Source organism: Myotis myotis, unplaced genomic scaffold, assembly GCF_014108235.1.
Source record: "Myotis myotis isolate mMyoMyo1 unplaced genomic scaffold, mMyoMyo1.p scaffold_m19_p_30, whole genome shotgun sequence".
In the NCBI taxonomy this organism is placed as follows: domain Eukaryota; kingdom Metazoa; phylum Chordata; class Mammalia; order Chiroptera; family Vespertilionidae; genus Myotis; species Myotis myotis.
Window position 1 is genome coordinate 2,366,212 of NW_023416336.1, and position 18,684 is coordinate 2,384,895.

The window sequence follows — 18,684 nt, forward strand, 5'->3', positions numbered from 1 at the left end:
TAACTAAGTGCCAGGCGGGTAGTTAATCACTTTAACTACAATCACGCTTAAGCTACATAATCTTTACTCCCTGGAATGGAGATAAGAAACGCCCTAACCTTTGCAATAGAAATTGACAGGATTAAAATCAACTAGTATAAATACAGATGTAACAAGACAATAAACACAGAACCTAGAGACAGAACCTAGTGAGAGAACATGGCAAAAGATCCTGGACAGAACCTGGCCACAGAACCTGGCAAGAGAACCTGACTAGAACCTGATGACAGAACCTGACTGGAGATTTGGAACCTGGCTGGAGAACCTAGCGAGAGAACATGGACACAGAACTTGGCTGGAGATCCTGGCTAGAGATCCTGGCTAGGCTGCTGATCAACTGAACACTGTCTCCTTGTCATTCCTTCTTCGCCGACTCCGTCCACACCTTTGGGGACCCCTGGACCTGCTGGGGCCGGACCCCAGCAGTTGAGAACACCTTCAAAATTCATTTCACTACAGAAAGGAAGAAGCTCTCTGGTGTCTGAAGGGATTGGTACTTGAAGACAGTCTGTCAGCCAGGGGTCATGGTGAGCATTCTGCACACAGAACTGTTCCACGTCTGCAGATGCCTGGCACACCTCCTCGCTCGTGAGCCGGGCCTCCGGCTGGAGCTGCTGAGCCACTTTCTTCATAGCGGTGCCGCGGGAGGAACCAGACCTGGTGCACCGAGTGCCGGGCAGACTGGTCGGTAGCGGGTTGTGGGGTGTGGGGCGTGGGTGTGGGTCTGTAGGGGCCAGACGGTGGGGCAGCGGCGCGAGTAGATTATTTTTTGTGTGTGTGTGTGTGAGGGGGGGGGGGGGAATAAGCATGATTACCAAGTTTTGTCAAATACAGTCAATTTTCAAACTTCATTTCGACTTGAGGAAATCACTGACCGTGAGGGGCCAGCCCTTACCAGGGAAGTGCAGAGAGAAAACCCGGGTCCTCACCACCCAGCGCCGTCCCAGTCACCAGCCACACCCTGAGCCAGCACATTCATCCTAAAAAGCCCACAGCCAAGAAATGTCGGCTCTGTGCTCAAGGGACAGTTGAAGTCTTACACCTTCATAATTTCCCTGTTTTATAGGTCTTAGGGGACTCTGGCATTGAAATGAGCCCTTGATTATAAGTGACCATCAACAAAACAACAAGAGAGCCCACTGCGTGGGAGAACAGATTTGCCAATGCTATTTCATATAAGGGTTTAATCTCCAAAATTTACAGAGAACTCATATAACTTAACAAAAGGAAGATAAACAACCCAATCAAAAAATAGGCAAAGGACCTAAATAGATACTTTTCTAAAGAGGGCATACAGAAGGCCAAGAGACATGAAAACATGCTCAAAGTCACTAATCATCCAAGAGATGCAAATCAAAACAACAATGAGGTACCATCTCACACCTGCCAGGATAGCTATCATCAACAAATCAACAAACGACAAGTGCTGGAGAGGATGTGGAGAAAAAGGAACCCTCCTGCACTGCTGATAGGAATACAGACTGGTGCAGCCACTGTGGAGAACAGTATGGAATTTCCTCAAAACGTTAAAAATGGAACTCCCATTTGACCCAGTGGTCCCACTTCTAGGAATATATCCCAAGAAACCAAAAACACCAACCAGAAAGGATATATGCACCTCTATGTTCTAGCAGCACAATTCACCATAGCTAAGATCTAGAAACAGCCTAAGTACCCATCAGCAGATGAGTGGGTTAAAAAACTGTGGTACAGCTACACAATGGAATACTACGCTGCTATAAAAAAGAAGGAATTCTTACCATTCGCAACAGCATGGATGGACCTGGAGAGCATTATGCTAAGTGAAATAAGCCAGTCAGAGAAAGATAAATATCACATGATCTCACTCATTGTGGGATATAATGAACAACATAATCTAATGAACAACATAATCTGATGAACAAGAATAGATCCAGAAACAAATGGCAGGGGGTGGGAGGGGCTGTTAGAAAGCAACCAAAGGACTTGTATGCATGCATGTTAGCATAACCAATGGACACAGACACTGAGGCAGTGGGGGCTTTCCTGGGGTGGGAATGGCTGAGTGTGGGGGGGGTGTCAATCGGGGGGAAAAAGACATATGTAAAACTTTAGACAATAAAAAATAAAAATTAAAAAAAAGAAAGAAAGAAAAGAAAAGAAAACCTCCTGTGTCTGGTACACACTAAATGTTCCCGTATATTTTAATTTTGTCATAAAGGTGGTTATTATTGTTACAGAGAAATGTACCATCCATTCATCACACAGTTACTCACTCAGCAAACACTACTAAGCACCTACTATGTATCAGACCCCACCCCTCACCCTGGGACACAGGGACTAGTGAGTGCCGGTATTGTCAGGATTTGCCTATGGCATTCCAGCATACATTCTAGAAGGATGACACCAGTCAGCTCAGAGGTGGGAAAGACAGCCCTGGCACCAACATCGGTCCTGGCGCCAGCAGAAAACCTCTAAGTGAAGCCGGGGCTGCTGCCTGGCTGAGTGTAGGCAAGCTGCTCGGAGAATTCGCAAAGCTGCCGAGCCCCGGCTCCCTGGTGGGTCATTTCCCGAATATCTAACGTCATGCTCTAAAGTGCCTTGTCAGAGCAGAGGAACCCGTCTACCAAAATCACTTCTGGGAAACTGATCTCACTACATATCCCCAACAGGAATCAGTATAGACCAGGAATCAGTATAGACCCACGACTGTAGAAGACTATCGGCCATTCAGACCCAAAGCTCATGTGGAGCCCTAGCTCTGCTCAGAACTGTGCCAGCAGCTGGAGGTTCAAAGGGGATGGAGACCTGTTGCTTGGTCCGCATCCTAGAGCTACCCAGACACATGGCAGAGGCCAGGCACACCGAGACATGGCCAGGCACACCGACACAGCCACACAGAACAAGGCAAGGGCTAGGCGGACGGGAGAAGGAAAACCAACTCAGCCAGGCAGCCAGGAGACAGGCCCCGGGCTGAGCGGCTTCAGAGACAGTGGGCCCTGGTATCTGAGCCTGGACCACGCCGACCGTGGTATCTGCTGAGACCCCAAGGCCAATCCTGTCCACAGTGTTGGTGCCGGTGAACTCAGTCACCAACACTCGGGCTCCCAGGGCTCACGGCAGCCTGGGGGGTCTGTATGGGACAGGCCAGCAACCTGGGGATGGCCCCCGGGGGACACTCACCCACTGACCTGCGGGCATCAGGAGACGCCCGAGGCGGTCAGCAGGCAGCTGCAGACCAATGATGGCCCCGCCCAGAGGCCACAGGACACCCTCTGTGCCTTAGAGAAGAACCTGGACCCAGACAGCTCCATGTCCCCACAGGACTGCCCAGGACATGGCAACCCCCAGGCCACACTGTCCTCAGAGGCTTCAAATCCCTTTACAAATGTCGTGTATGGAAACTGTACCCGCGAGAATCGGGTCGAGGCTAGAGGCATGGAGAACAGCAGATTCCATCAGCTCGGCAAACTCTTCACTTGTACTACTGTCACTACTTTTTCATAGGTACATTTTTTGAAATCTATTAATTTCTCCTCTTCTAAAGCAGTCCGGTTTCTATCTGTCTTTGAAAACAACCATTTTGGTTTCTCCTTCTAGGTTTACTTTGCTAAGCAACATTCATTTGACATTCATTCTGAGTCCTTTTTCAAGGGATCTTGGTACATTTGTGGATGGTCTATGCACCTGGTGAACAGATGCTTACAATGAGGACACAAAAAATTGACCATCACATTCACGCCCTCAAAGTGATGCGCTCTCATCACCAGCCCCTCCTTGGTGAATGGTGACCTACAGGCTCCTGGATTACTGCTCAGAGGGGACCGGGCCAGCTTCTCGGTGGCCCAGCACTGCCGAGGCGGACGCTGGCATGACACTGGGCAGCTCAGTAGGCCCTGGGGGTGATGGGATCCTCCCGAACCCCGAAGCAGACGCCACCTTCAAATGCACACAGTCCCCGCCCTCACATGTGGGCTCAAGGGACCTGCAAGGAGGAGAGAGGTCTCGACCTGCTCCTGGACGGGAACCCCCTAGAGCAGGGACCAGCTGGCACGCCCCTTCCTTCCTTCAGTCCATCAGTGAGGCGGTCATGTAGACTTTCTTAGCCGTCTTAAAAGATAAAAGACTCCCAGCCTAGTTACTCTAGAACAGAGGTGGGCAAACTTTTTGACTCGAGGGCCACAATGGGTTCTTAAACTGGACCGGAGGGCCGGAACAAAAGCATGGATGGAGTGTTTGTGTGAACTAATATAAATTCAAAGTAAACATCATTACATAAAAGGGTACGGTCTTTTTTTTTTTTTTAGTTTTATTCATTTCAAACGGGCCGGATCCGGCCCGCGGGCCGTAGTTTGCCCACGGCTGCTCTCGAGTGTTACATGGGCGGTTTGGGTAGCTCGATGAGGCCCAGCCGAGACTCACTCACGTGATGGTTTCACCCCACACCAGGGAGCCCGGTGGCTGGGGAGGGTCTGGACGTCTCTTTTAACTACCTCCTGGGGATGCTCGTGCTGATGGGCTGAGGTCCTGGGCAGAGGGTCTGTCTCAGCCTCAGGGCCTCCCCATCGGGACCAAGTGCAGAAGCTCCTGGCACCCACCCAGAGAGGGGTGACGCTGGGCTCAGGTGGGGCTGACACTCGCTCCCAGCACCGCCCAGAGGTGCCCAGCGCTGCCACACCCTCTGGAGGAGCGGGATCCTCTTCCGTGCTGGTCTCTACGCTTCGGATCATTTCTTGGGGCCGGACACCTGGAGAACAGGCCTGGCCTCCGTGCACAGGACCTCCCTCCCACCAGCGTGGGCACAGGCTGCCTGGGGGCGCCGGGCAAGCACCAGTGCAGCCCTCAGCATCGCGTGGGGAGGGGACTTACCCAAGAGTCTAGCCGCATATTCTTGCTTGTTTGACCGTGGTGCAGAATTTTTCAAGCTCTTTTGTTGAAGGGAACCTATGGGAAAATAGTCCTTGGTTGTGAGCAAATCTCTCCTTGGATCTGTGTGTGATGTTTTCATGTCGAGCTGCCCTCGCGTGGTGCTTTGCGAGCAGTGCCATGCGGTTGGCTGCTCTGGGGAAGACGCCGGGCCTGGGTTTGGGGCCACCCTCTGAGGCTTGTGAGCTTGAGCTGTAAAGCTCTGTGGATCGGGTTTTCTCATCTGACGCTGGTGGGAGCGGCACCAACCGCAGGAGGAGGGGCAGGGCAAGCTCGCTGATGCGCCACCTTATCTATTACGAACTCACGGCTTGCTCAGTGCTCAGTGCTCAGTGCTCAGGGCTCAGTGCTCAGGGCTCAGTGCTTAATGCTCAGTGCTCAGTGGTCAGTATTGGGGCAACAGACATAGACAGACACACATTCAGGTTTTGTGAAGAGAAATGGTCCCCTGTTCAAGGAACGATGCCAACAGGAGGGATTGGGTTGCAGTGGAAACGAGGCGCTTCCTTGCTTGGGGGAGGGGGAACAATACCACCACGTACTCTGCTCCGACCCACACCAGGGTCTACCATGGAAGGGGGCCAGAGGCCTCAGACTGCCCCAGGGGGCCGTTTGATGGGCACAGAGAGCCCCTGGCCTTAGCTGGCAAATGGAAGAATGAAGGTGCCAGTGGAATGGACCGGTGGACAATCTCCTCTAGGACGGCACGGGCTGCTTTCAGGCTTCTGCTCACACTCCTGTGGCTCCAGCCACGATAGGAACCAGCTGGGCTAACCCACGGCAGTGACCTGCGAGGTTCTGAGTTTCATTCCCAGGCTCTGCTTCATGGAGTGTGACATCTCGGTGTGCAGACACATCTTTGTGCTGCGAGGCCATGACCAGCCCTTTTCTCAGACCCCAGGGTAGTGGGCCATCCACCCAGAAGAAACCGATCCCCTAGGCAGGGTCGCTAAGGCCACAGCACCCACCTACTCTGGGGGCCCCAGAGCAGTCAGGAGTGTCCGTGGGCCTGACCTTTAAGTCAAGACCAGTTGCCACACCAACCTTCACCTGGTTCCCAGCAGACAGTGCGCACAGCCAGTGAGTGATGGGTGCACGTGGCAGCTCTCAGCGCTACGGGAAATTGTCACCGGGGTGCCTGGGGCATGGACACGGCTCCCAGGTTCGCTGTCTGTCTAGTAAATGACAGGCACTGAACGTTTTCTTTTGCTGAGATATTAGTGGATCGTTGCAATGGCCGTGTAAGTGAGCCCGTGCAGAAAACATCTGTTCACTAAAACCCATCTGCTTTCAAAGCGCCCTGGCCAGAGGAGTTACTGTCTCCCTTTCCCTGCCGTCACCCCTGGCCTGACCGTTTGCAGAAGGGACTCACTGTCCCTCATGAAACGTGACACCTTTTATGACCTTGATCTACTTAATTTCTGGAGAACAGCACTGCTCTTCCTCTATCAGCACTGCGCCCACTGCTGCTGCTTTCTCCCCCGACCTGATACACGCCACATCCGGAGAACGTCCCAGAATCTGGTCAGCAGCAAGAGAGCAGGGAAACCTGATGTTCACCTGGAAATGCCACGCCCCTGACAGCATCATTCAGATCGGCTACAGGTGGGAACAACCGAACGCCCATCGGCTGCCAATCGGGTTAACACAATGCGGCAGGTCTGTACAATGGGATGTTAGTGAATCATAAAAACCGTGAAAATATGTAAAATGAAAGAAACAGTCACAAAAGACCATATGTTACGTGATCCCACATATGAACTTTTCAGACAACACAAATCTACAGAGCAGACTGTTGTCAGGGGCCTTGGGAAGGGGTTTGGGAGTGGTCGTTAGTGAATGTGACATTACTCTTTGAGGAGATGGAAATGCTCTAACATTACACAGTGGTGATTCACACTTCTTTGTCCTAAAACCTGCTGAATTATACACATGAGAGGGTGAATGTTATTTTCCATGCGAATATCTCAAACTGGTATTTAAAATATGGTGTGTGTGCATATGAAAGGACAGAGGGAACAAGATTGGCCTGATTCACACATGGAGGCTCATTGTACTAATCTTTCTCCTATTCTGCATGTTGTTAAAATGTGCATGTATGCTACCCTCCCGTGGAACTCTGGATGTGGGGAAAGGTTCAAAGTTAGAGGAAATGTGAAAGTTACTCCTGCCTCCTGAGCAAGAAATCCTTATGGTCGATTCAGAGACATGAAGAAGGTAGGAGGTGGGAGACGACCCTGGTCACCACGCCTGCACCTGCAGGCCGTGACCACCCTCTCACGCCTGATTTGGGCTCAAGGTGAGTCTCTCAGTTCTCCATCTGCCACACGATATACCTGTGATAGTACCTTAAAGGCCCGATGCATAAAATTCGTGCACGGCAGGGATGTGGGGGTCCCTCAGCCTGGCCTGCACCCTCTCCAATCCAGGACCCCTGCCTGCCTAATCGCCCCTAACTGCCTCTGCCCGCCAGCCTGATCCCACTAACTGCCCTCCCCTGCCGGCCAGATCCCTTAACTGCTCTCCCCTGACAGCCTGATTGCCCCTAACCACCTCTGCCTTGGCCCCCACCACCGTGCTTTTGTCTGGAAGATGTCTGGTCTAATTAGCATATTACCCTTTTATTAGCATATTCCCTCTTGCTCTGAAATATATACATATATATATATATATATATATATATATATATTTATCAGAGCAAGAGGGAGAGGGAGAGACAGAAACATCAATGATGAGAGAGAATCATTGATTGGCTGCCTCCTGTACAACCCTTACTGGGGATCAAGCCAGAAACCTGGGCATGTGCCCTGACCAGGAATTGAACTGTGACCCCCTGGTTCATAGGTCAAGGCTCAACCACTGAGCCACACCGGCCGGGCTGCCACAGTACCTTTAATGAGGTGGAAAGGGTGGTGGGGCTCTGCACCTTGCCAACAGCCCAAGAAGAGAAGAAAGAAGAGGGTCTCTGCTCTTCTCATCTTTGCCTGGGTCTGTGCACCATTGGAGAGAAGCAAGTCTCCTGAAGTCCTCAGCTGAAGCAGCCTTGGACTCTGGGATTCTGTGGAAACTGACCTCTGTGAGGTCACACTGGGAGCCAGGCGGGGGCAGTTCTACAGCGGGAGGGGGAGGGCGGTGTCTGCAGACAGGCATGGGAGGGGGGCTGGTGGCTAAGCTGCCTCCCTCCATCCTGCGTGCACCGTAGCCTGAAGGCGGTAGCTTGCAAGTGACAAAACTTTACTAAGTTGGTTTAAGTGAATTGGAAGTGGCTAGAGCAGCCAGTAAATCCTTAGAATAAATCAAGGTATCACATTAAGCATTGTTATTTATTGCATTACATAAAACTATAACACCAAAAATTATAAACAAAAGTAGAAGTTGATGTCATTCATGTACCTCTATTTCCCCTATTATCCTATTAATAAAAGCCTACGTGGTCATCACACCCTCACGCCATGACGCCCTCACTCTACAACAAGCAATCCCCAGGAGGCTGCGTGTGCGGCGGCTGGGTGGGGCTGCATGTGCGCACGGGTGGGTGGGGGCTTGATGCTGCGTATGCAGCGTGGAGGTGGGGCCTGTGGTTCTGTGCGGTGAGGCCTGCGGGTCCCTGGGCTCGCATGGCAAAGTGAGGCCTGGGATCCCACGGCTCCACACGGCACAGAGGCGGGGAGTGTGGCTCCGCACAGCGAAGCAAGGCAAGGCCAGGGGTCCCGCAGCTCCGCGCGGTGCGGAGGCAGGACCCCCGGCTCCAGCCTACCTCTTTGGGGCAGTCCATTGAGGAGCCCCGGATGTGTGGGCAGGGCCTACCTCTTTGGGGCCATCGATCCCAGGGCTCCCGCACTGTGAGAGGGCACAGGCCAGGCTGGGGGGACCCCCACCACCACCAGTGCACTGGGCCTCTAGTGTTTTATAAGTATTAAACTATTTCAAAAGGGAACATTTTATATTTTAGCACCTTTAACTGCACTTTTCCCCCTGCATGTTCATTTTGCATTGGGTCTCACAAATTATACAGCTGGCCTTGCCCTTTAGCCCTCCTGTTCACACACTGCACTCAGAAGAGATCTTTTGGGGCAAAAAGTTGCATAAAAAGTTACATAGCTGAGTTCTGAGTAGTTCAGGTGTATTCCTTTGCTGTAACAAAGTACCAGAAAATGGAGGGCTACACAACAGAAATCTACTCATTGTCTTACGTTCTGGGGGCCAGAAGCCCAGGAGCCGGTGTCAGCAGGGGCGGCTCCTTCTGAAATCTCGCGTCTTGGCTGGCAGGTGGCCATCTTCTCCCTGTGTCTTCACACGGTCATCCCTCCAAACGCATCTGCATCCAAAGTTCCTTTTCTAATAAGAAGGTGCCTCTGCTGCCCGCCCCCCATGGTAGAGGAAAGATGCTTTTTCCCCTTTGCACACTTAATCACAGTGGATTAAGGCCCATCCCAATGACCTCTTTTAACTTAATTACCTCTGTAAAGACACGCCAGGTAAAGCCACATTCTGACACACTGAGGGTTAGGACTCCAACGTATGGCTTTAGGGGTGAGAGGTGGGACGTAATTCAACTAAAAACATTAGGTAATGGCAGCAGCATAAGTCTTATTTCTCTAAAATATCTTCAAAAAAGTAAAAACAGATTAAAAATAAAACATATGAAACAACAAGCAACTAAGATGGCGGCATAGGTAAACACCAGGAAATTATCGCCTCACACAACAATTGAAAATTACCGCAAAGGACTGAGCAAACATCATCCAGAACAACAGGAAGGCTGGCTGAGTGTAAATTCCACAACTAGAAGGAAAGAAAAGCACGCTGAGAGCCAGAGGCGCTGCGGAGGTGAAGTGCAGAGGTACGGCGGCGCGCGCGCCCGCGAGGAAAGGGGGTGGCGCCTGAGGACGCGGCTGTCTTTTTGAATCACAAACTCCCGACGGCTCTGAACTCCGGTTCCGGGAAGTCTCTGGGGACCCAGGTCTCATACGGGGAGCAGCTGGTCTGTCCGGCAGCGGGCGAACTTGAGGGCGGCTTTCCCTCAGAGGTGCTTGCAGCCGTTACCGGGACACTGAGACGCGCAACTCTGGGCGGAGAATCGGCCATAGCTGCTTTATCTGCCCTTTGATTCCCTGAGACCCCGCCCCACCCAGGCTGCGGCAGAGGCTTTTGCATGTGAATGTACCTAACTGCAGCCGAACCAGGCAGACCTGGAACTTCCAAGAGAAGGCCCAAGGCCCCGCAGCGGCTTGCATTGCTTCACAGCTGAGCCTCTTCGTGGCTCCTGCTGTGTGGCCTCAGGCAGAGGCTGAATTAGCACCTCCTTAGATCCAGGAGCCACTGTACCCAGTGGTCAGAGGGGGTCCATCCAGACTGCAACTCCTCAGATCCATAAGGGACGCACTCAGGGAGCAGACTCAGTGAGCACCAAAGCCCCACTGAAGCAAGTCTTGCCCCAGAAGGGTGTCTTCAGCACAGAAGTTCTCCCACTTTAGACACAGCTGATTCTCACAGCCAATTGGCCTGGAGGTCAATTCCTCCCAGTGATTCTACAACAACCAAGGCACCAAGAGTGCACCAAGAGTGTCCACCCCAGGTAACTGGGGAGGCTGAGCTACTGGGCCCTACAGGACACCTGGCGCACAGGGCCACTCTATCAACACAGGGAAGCTGCCAAAATGCGGAGACAAAGAAACAGGTCACAAATGGCAGAAATGGAGGAAAGCAAACGATTGGATATAGAGTTTAAGGCCACGGTTATAAGGTTTTTCAAGAATTTTATGGAAACCGCCGATAAATTTAATGAATCCCTCAATAAGTATAGGGAGACCATGGAGGACATGAAAAAGGACCAACTAGAAATTAAGCATACACTGACTGAAATAAAGAATAATTTACAGAGATCCAGCAGCAGAAAAGAGGATCCCAAGAATCAAGTCAAAGATTTGAAATACAAAGAAACAAAAAATACCCAACCGAAAAAGAAAAAAGAAAAGAGATTCCAAAAATATGAAGATAGTGTAAGGAACCTCTGGGACAACTTCAAGCGTACCAACATCAGAATTATAGGGGTACCAGAAGGAGAGAGAGGGCAAGATATTGAAAACCTTTTTGAAGAAATAATGACAGAAAACTTCCCCTACCTGGTGAAAGAAATGGACTTACAAGTCCAGGAAGCGCAGAGAACCCCAAACAAAAGGAATCCAAGGAGGACCACACCAAGACACATCATAATTAAAATGCCAAGAGCAAAAGATAAAGAGAGAATCTTAAAAGCAGCAAGAGAAAGACAGTCAGTTACCTACAAGGGAGTACCCATACGACTGTCAGCTGATTTCTCAACAGAAACCATGCAGGCCAGAAGAGACTGGCAAGAAATATTCAAAGTGATGAATAGCAAGAACCTGCAACCAAGATTACTTTATCCAGCAAAGCTATCATTCAGAATAGAAGGTCAGATAAAGAGCTTCACGGATAAGAAAAAGCTAAAGGAGTTCATCACCACCAAACCAGCATTATATGAAATGCTGAAAGGTATTCTTTAAGAAGAGGAAGAAGAAAAAGGAACTCTTGCCATTTGCCACAGCATGGATGGAACTTGAGAGCGGATAAATACCACAGGATCTCACTCATTTGTGGAATATAATGAACAACATAAGCTGATGAACAAGGACTGATCCAGAGACGGAGAGGCATTGATTGGACTGTCGGGACTTGGAGGGAAGGTAGGGGAGGGTGGGGGTAAGGGGGAAAGATCAACCAAAGGACTTATATGCAAGCATATAGGCCTAACCAATGGACATGGACAACGGGGGGGTGAGGGCATGAGCAGGGGTGGGGGGGGTGGGGGGTAGAGGGTAACGTGGGGACAAGGACACATATGTAATATCTTAATCAATAAAAAATATATTAAAAAAAAAAAACATATGAAACAACTCAAACTCACCCCCTCAGCATAACCCAGAGGAGGCGGCATCAGGCACAGCATTCCATCACCTCTGCCTTTTGGGGTCTGTCACTAAGGGAAGTCTCCGAAGACCCCATCCTCTGGGTTCCTCCATATGTGCTAAGAACTTACTTTCATTGGTGCATTTTGTCTTGTCAACAAAGGGTTGCTGCCACCAATCCAATGCGGACAGGAATCACCAATCTGAAGTGCAGTAAAAGGACACTTTTTTCAGAAAAATGGAGTAAATGCAGCCTCCAGTGCCCTCCCTAGAGGTAAAGCAGAAGCCCACTTATACAGAGAAAGTGCCTGCCCTGATCCCTGATTTGTCCATTTTTATGCAAATTAAGGATCCAAATTTGCAGTTTGATTAGCCCAAATTGCAATGTCCTGATTGGTCAGAATCATGTGTCCCGATTGGTCATTATGGAGCTGCTATGATTGGTTTCTAAAGATGCAAATGAGGCCCTGGCCAGTTTGGCTCAGTGGATAGAGCTGATGCTTTTAGCTCTTATACTTAGGTCTTTAACCCATTTGTGCTAATTTTTATATTTGGTGTCGGTAAGGGACCAACTTCTTTCTTTTGTATGTGAATATCCAGTTTTCCCAGCACATTTGTTGAAAAGACTGTCTTTCCCCCTTTAAATGGGTTGGCCCCCCTGCAAAGATCATTTGATCATATATGTGGGGCTTACTTCTGGGCTCTCTGTTTTATTCTGGGTCTATATGTCTGTCTTCATGATGTATTACTTTAAAAATGAAATAAAACACTGAAGTGCAACGTGTCTGCATAACAAACATTTATAAAAGAGCATTTGTAAAGAAGAAATTCCATGAACACTAGACAACAGGGTAACAGTGTTGGGATGAGGAGTGGCTGCAAAGGAGCCCCACAAGGACATGCTGTTGAAGGCTATGGAGCAAACCCAGCTCAGAGGCAGGCGGACAAGCTCCTCAGTTATCCTCTGAGACAGATGGAAAGGGGAGGGGCCCAGAAGGCTTACCTTGGAGGGAGAAAGAGAGGGGGTGGGGGGAGAGGAAGGGGGGGAGTGGATAGAGCCTGCAAACTGAAGGGTCCCAGGTTTGACTCCAGTCAAGGGCATATGCCTGGGTTGCAGGCTGGCTCAATCCCCTGTACAAGTGGGCATGCAGGAGGCAGCTGATCAATGATTCTCTCTCATCATTGATGTTTCTATTTCTCTCTCCCTCGCCCTTCCTTTCTGAAATCAATAAAAATATATTTTTTTAAAAGATGGCAAATCTATAATAATAAAAGCATAATATGCTAATTAGACCAGACGTCCTTCCGGATGAACTTCCAGGTGAAGCCGGGGCTGTGAGGGAAGCCCGGGTCCCGGGTGCTGGAGGGAAGCCGGTGCAGGCAGCTGGGGGAAGGAAGGCCTGCTCTTGCACGAATTTCGTGCATTGGGCCTCTAGTGAGGATATACTAGTAACAGTGCAGATCCAACTGCACAGGCCTGGTCTCAACCCATTGGTCAAACACCATCCCAGGAAGTCCTGGATGGACTTAACCAAAAGGAACACAATTCAGGAGTCTTGGCAGCCCAGTCTGGTTTTCCCGAGATGCAGCCTGAGTGGACGGCCCCCTGTGAGCCAGAGCTGCTAGGCTCTGCTTATGAACTTGGGCCCAGGTAACCATCAGCAGGCCCTTTAGACAGGTATAACCTTTCCCAGGTCAATAATCTTTATTAGCAAAGTGGGTGTAAGTAACAGTGACAGACTGAGAACATCAACGGCATCTACGTGCGAGGGTAACGTTCAGGCCAGAAAAGGAGATGCTGTCTGGGAGACGCTGAGACGATGGCTCAAGGGGCAGGAGGGCGCGGCTGGTCCTTTGGGCTGGAGGGATTCTCTCTTGCCCACCTTCCTCTCCCCCCCTCTTTCTCCCTCCAAGGTAAGCCTTCTGGGCCCCTCCCCTTTCCATCAGTCTCAGAGGATAACTGAGGAGCTTGTCCGCCTGCCTCTGAGCTGGGTTTGCTCCATAGCCTTCAACAGCATGTCCTTGTGGGGCTCCTTTGCAGCCACTCCTCGCCCCAACACTGTTACCCTGTTGTCTAGTGTTCATGGAATTTCTTCTTTACAAATGCTCTCTTATAAATGTTTGTTATGCAGACACGTTGCACTTCAGTGTTTTATTTCATTTTTAAAGTAATACATCATGAAGACAGACATATAGACCCAGAATGAAACAGAGAGCCCAGAAGTAAGCCCCACATATATGATCAAATGATCTTTGCAGGGGGGCCAACACATTTAAAGGGGGAAAGACAGTCTTTTCAACAAATGTGCTGGGAAAACTGGATATTCACATACAAAAGAAAGAAGTTGGTCCCTTACCGACACCAAATATAAAAATTAACACAAATGGGTTGAAGACCTAAGTATAAGAGCTAAAAGTATAAAACTTGTAGAGGAAAACACTGAGTTAAAAGCTTCAGAACACTGGATTTGGTGTCTCAGATATGACACCAAAGGCAGAGGCAACAAAAAGAATATAGACAAGTTAGACACATTTTTTTAATTTTGTGGATCAAAAACAATATTAACAGAGTAAAAAGGCAACCCACAGAATGGACAATATATTTGCAAATCATATATCTGATAAGGGATTAATATCCAGAACTAAAAATCAACAGCAGAAAAAGAAACCAAACCAATTAAAAAATGGACAAAGGGCTTGAATAGACATATCTCCAAATTATGGTGGAGGTGGGTGGGGGGGGTTGTTATAATTTGATAGCTACAGCACCTGAATTAATCTGAAAAGTAATCAAATTATTTTAAATCTTAGAACACATATACTTATGTGAATAGAGGGTTAAGTTTCTCATATGTGAATAGAAAGTTAAGTTTTTCTTAATTTTCCTTTTCAAGGCCTGTGCGAAGCGATTGAGGAGGTGACTCAGCTGTGAATCCAGCAGCAGAACCGATAAGCAGGGTCAGACTCACCTGAAGTCAAAACATCATCTCATCAACATCAACATCTCATCGCCTGATGACTAAAGACAATAGCTGAGTCTGCGGACCTCCAGGGCTGCCTCACCTAGCCCCTTCCCCTTTATATTCCTGCACCAGACAGGATTTGATCCTTGTAAGCACCCTGTCTTCTTGGTTGGCTAGCCTTCTCGATAAACGCATAACATGATTCAGCCCTGCCTTCATATTGGACACAGCGATGGGCAGCCAGAGCCCAACCGGGGGTTTCCCGGTAACACAAAGAAGACATACAAATGGACCATAAAGCACATGAAAAGATGTTCAATATCACAAATCATTAGAAAAATACAGAGAAACCAAGATGACGGCATAGGTTAACGCCGGAGTTTGCTGCCTTGAACAACCACTTCAAAAATACAACTAAAAGACGGAACGGACATCATCCAGAACCACAGGAAGGCTGGCTGAGTGGAAGCTCTACAACTAGGAGGAAAAAGAAAAGCATACTGAGACTCAGAGGAGGCGCAGTGCTGAAGTAAAATACTAAGGTGCGGAGTGCATGCGGAGTGGGCTGGCGGCTGAGGGCGTGGTTGTCTGTTTCAATCGGGAGGGCTCAGACTCTGAGCTCCAGATCCGGGCGAGTCTCTAGGGACCCAGACTCAAATGGGACTGTCTGGCTTCGGTCGGAACTTGAAGGCAGCTTTCTCTCCGAGGTTTGCAGCGGTTGCTGTGACTCTGAGAGACAGAGCCCCTGGGGACAGGACTGAGAGCAGCCATAACTGCTCGCTCCGCCAGCCCTGTAGATCCCCTGGGACCCGCCCTGCCCAAGCCCTGCACAGAGGTATTTGCCGCATAGCCTCAGGCAAAGGCTAGGTTAGCACTGCCCTAGAGATCCAGCACAGAAGTTCTCCCACTACAGACACAGCTGATTCTCATAGCCAGTTGGCCTGGAGGTCAAATCCCCCCGAGTATTACCTACAACAATCAAGGTTTAACTACAACCAGACTTCGCACAAAGATCACAAGGGGGTGCACCAAGAAAGCATAAAAAATGCAGAGACAAAGAAACATGACAGAAATGGAGGATATAGAGCTCAAAACCACACTTTTAAGGTCTTTCAATAATTTTCTAGAAACTGCTGATAAACTTAATGAGATCTACAAGAAATCTAATGAGACCCTCGATGTTGTGATAAAGAACCAACTAGAAATTAAGCATACACTGACTGAAATAAAGAATTTTATACAGACACCCAACAGCAGACCAGAGGAGCGCAAGAATCAAGTCAAAGATTTGAAATGCGAAGAAGGAAAAAACACCCAACCAGAAAAGCAAAATGAAAAAAGAATCCGAAAATACGAAGATAGTGTAAGGAGCCTCTGGGACAGCTTCAAGCGTACCAACATCAGCATTATAGGGGTGCCAGAAGATGAGAGAGAGCAAGATATTGAAAACCTATTTGAAGAATTAATGACAGAAAACTTCCCCTACCTGGTGAAAGAAATAGACTTACAGGTCCAGGAAGCGCAGAGATCCCCAAACAAAAGGAATCCAAAGAGGACCACGCCAAGACACATCATAATTAAAATGCCAAGAGCAAAAGACAAAGAGAGAATCTCAAAAGCAGCAAGAGAAAGAAACTCAGTTACCTACAAGGGAGTGCCCATACGACTGTCAGCTGATTTCTCAACAGAAACTTTGCAGGCCAGAAGGGAGTGGCAAGAAATATTCAAAGTGATGAATGCCAAGAACCTACAACCAAGATTACTTTATCCAGCAAAACTATCATTCAGAATTGAAGGTCAGATAAAGAGCTTCACAGATAAGGAAAAGCTAAAGGGGTTCATCACCACCAAACCAGTATTATATGAAATGCTGAAAGGTATCCTTTAAGAAGAGGAAGAAGAAGAAAAAAAAGGTAAAGATACAAATTATGAACAACAAATACACATCTATCAACAAGTGAATCTAAGAATCAAGTGAATAAATAATCTGATGTACAAAATGAACTAGTGATTATAATAGAATCAGGGACATAGAAAGGGAGTGGACTGACTATTCTTGGGGGGGAAAGGGGTGTGGGAGATGCGGGAAGAGACTGGACAAAAATCGTGCACCTATGGATGAGGACAGTGGGTGGGGAGTGAGGGCGGAGGGTGGGGTGGGAACTGGGAGGAGGAGAGTTATGGGGGGAAAAAAAAGAGGAACAAATGTAATAATCTGAACAATAAAGATTTAATTTTTTAAAAAAAGAAAAATACAAAGCAAAACTATGCTGAGATAGCAGATATCTCATACTCATTAGGATGGCTACTATTTTTTTAAAATATACAAAAACAAACAAAAAAAAAAACAAGTGTTGGTGAGGATGTAGAGAAACTTGAACCCTAGTGCATTGTTAGTGGTGCTGCTGCCATGGAAAACAGTATAGAGGCTCAAGTTACTTAGTTAATTCATAGAAACAGAAAGTACAACAGTGGTTGCCAGGGGCTGGGGGAGAGTGGGAAGTGGGGAATTAGTGTTTAATGGATGTAGAGTTTCAGTTTTACAAGATGAAAGAGTTCTGGAGATGGACGGTGGTGATGATAACACAGTATTATGAATGTTTTTAATACCACTGAACTGTACACTTAACATGGTTAAGATAAATTATGTTATGTGTATTTTGGAACAATAAAAATGAGAAACAAAAGCAATATATACATAAACAAGTTTAAAACAATTCAGTACAAAAGTTTATATTGCAAAAAGAATTCTCCCCTCATTCACACACATCTACCAATGGTCCCTTTCTCATATTAGAGTCTTGAAGGTGTTGCGTCTGCTCTTCAGAGCCATTCACACATACAATATTCTGGACACTTCGTCCGGCTTTCTTTGCTTTGATTTAACCATATGTCCTGATAGTGTTTCATATCAGATTATATAGAACTCCTGTATGAACTTAAAACGGCTGTACATTGAGCCATTTTATGAATGCACAGACACCAGATACAAGTGAATACATGCCTACGATTCCATTTGCACTAACTTCTGAAATTGGCCAAACGAACGTGTGGTGTTAAATTCGGGAGGGTGGCCGCCTCGGAGGAGGAACGGGGCACTGGCTGCTGGTGGCCGCTGAAGTGCTGGTCATGCTGCTGCTTAAGCTCAGTGATGGTTACATGTGCGTCCACATGGTAACAATACGCTGAATGCACACTTAGGGTTTCTGCACTTTTCTGTATGGTCGTCTCCAATCTTATCCAGTTTATGTCACAGTCTAGTGGGAAAGGCATATATAGAGGCAAATCACTATGGCTCAGTTTGGTAAGCGAATTCAGGACTGTTACAGCCTTTGACTCCAGGGCGGCTAGAAGCTGCCCACGTGCGAATTCCAGGGTGCTAGTTCTATAAACTTGGCTAGGTTCCTCCGTGTCCACACCTGTAAAATGGGACAACATGCAATTACCTGGTAGTTATTGCCCGATTTAATATCATCTATGCAAAGTGGGTAGAAGTGCTCCGCAAGCACCGGATTAGGTGCTGGATAAACGCCAGCTACCAAGTTACCACTAAAGTGTAATTGTTACAGGAGAAAGGACCTTCGTCCGTGCGCAATACATGCTTTGGGTTTAACAGCCAGCGCAGCCTCCTCGGGGACTGCGCGATCGCGAAGGACCGAAGGGGCGTGGTCGGAGGAGCTGGCCGTCGGGAAGACGTCTTCCGGGACAGGTGACATCGCGCCCCCTGACCCTTGATTTCACCTGCGTCCCCTTTAAGAGCGAGGCCATGACGTCATCTCCACACAGCGCAACCTACCTTGAAATCGCCCGGCAGTCCTCCGGGGGACCGCAATTGGCTGATGGGCCCG

At 48.6% G+C, this 18,684-nt stretch overlaps 1 pseudogene; it reads right to left on the minus strand.

The window, feature by feature from the left end:
• Window positions 1–492: 492 nt before the first annotated feature.
• Window positions 493–18,552, minus strand: LOC118652446 (annotated as a pseudogene).
• Window positions 18,553–18,684: the final 132 nt, after the last annotated feature.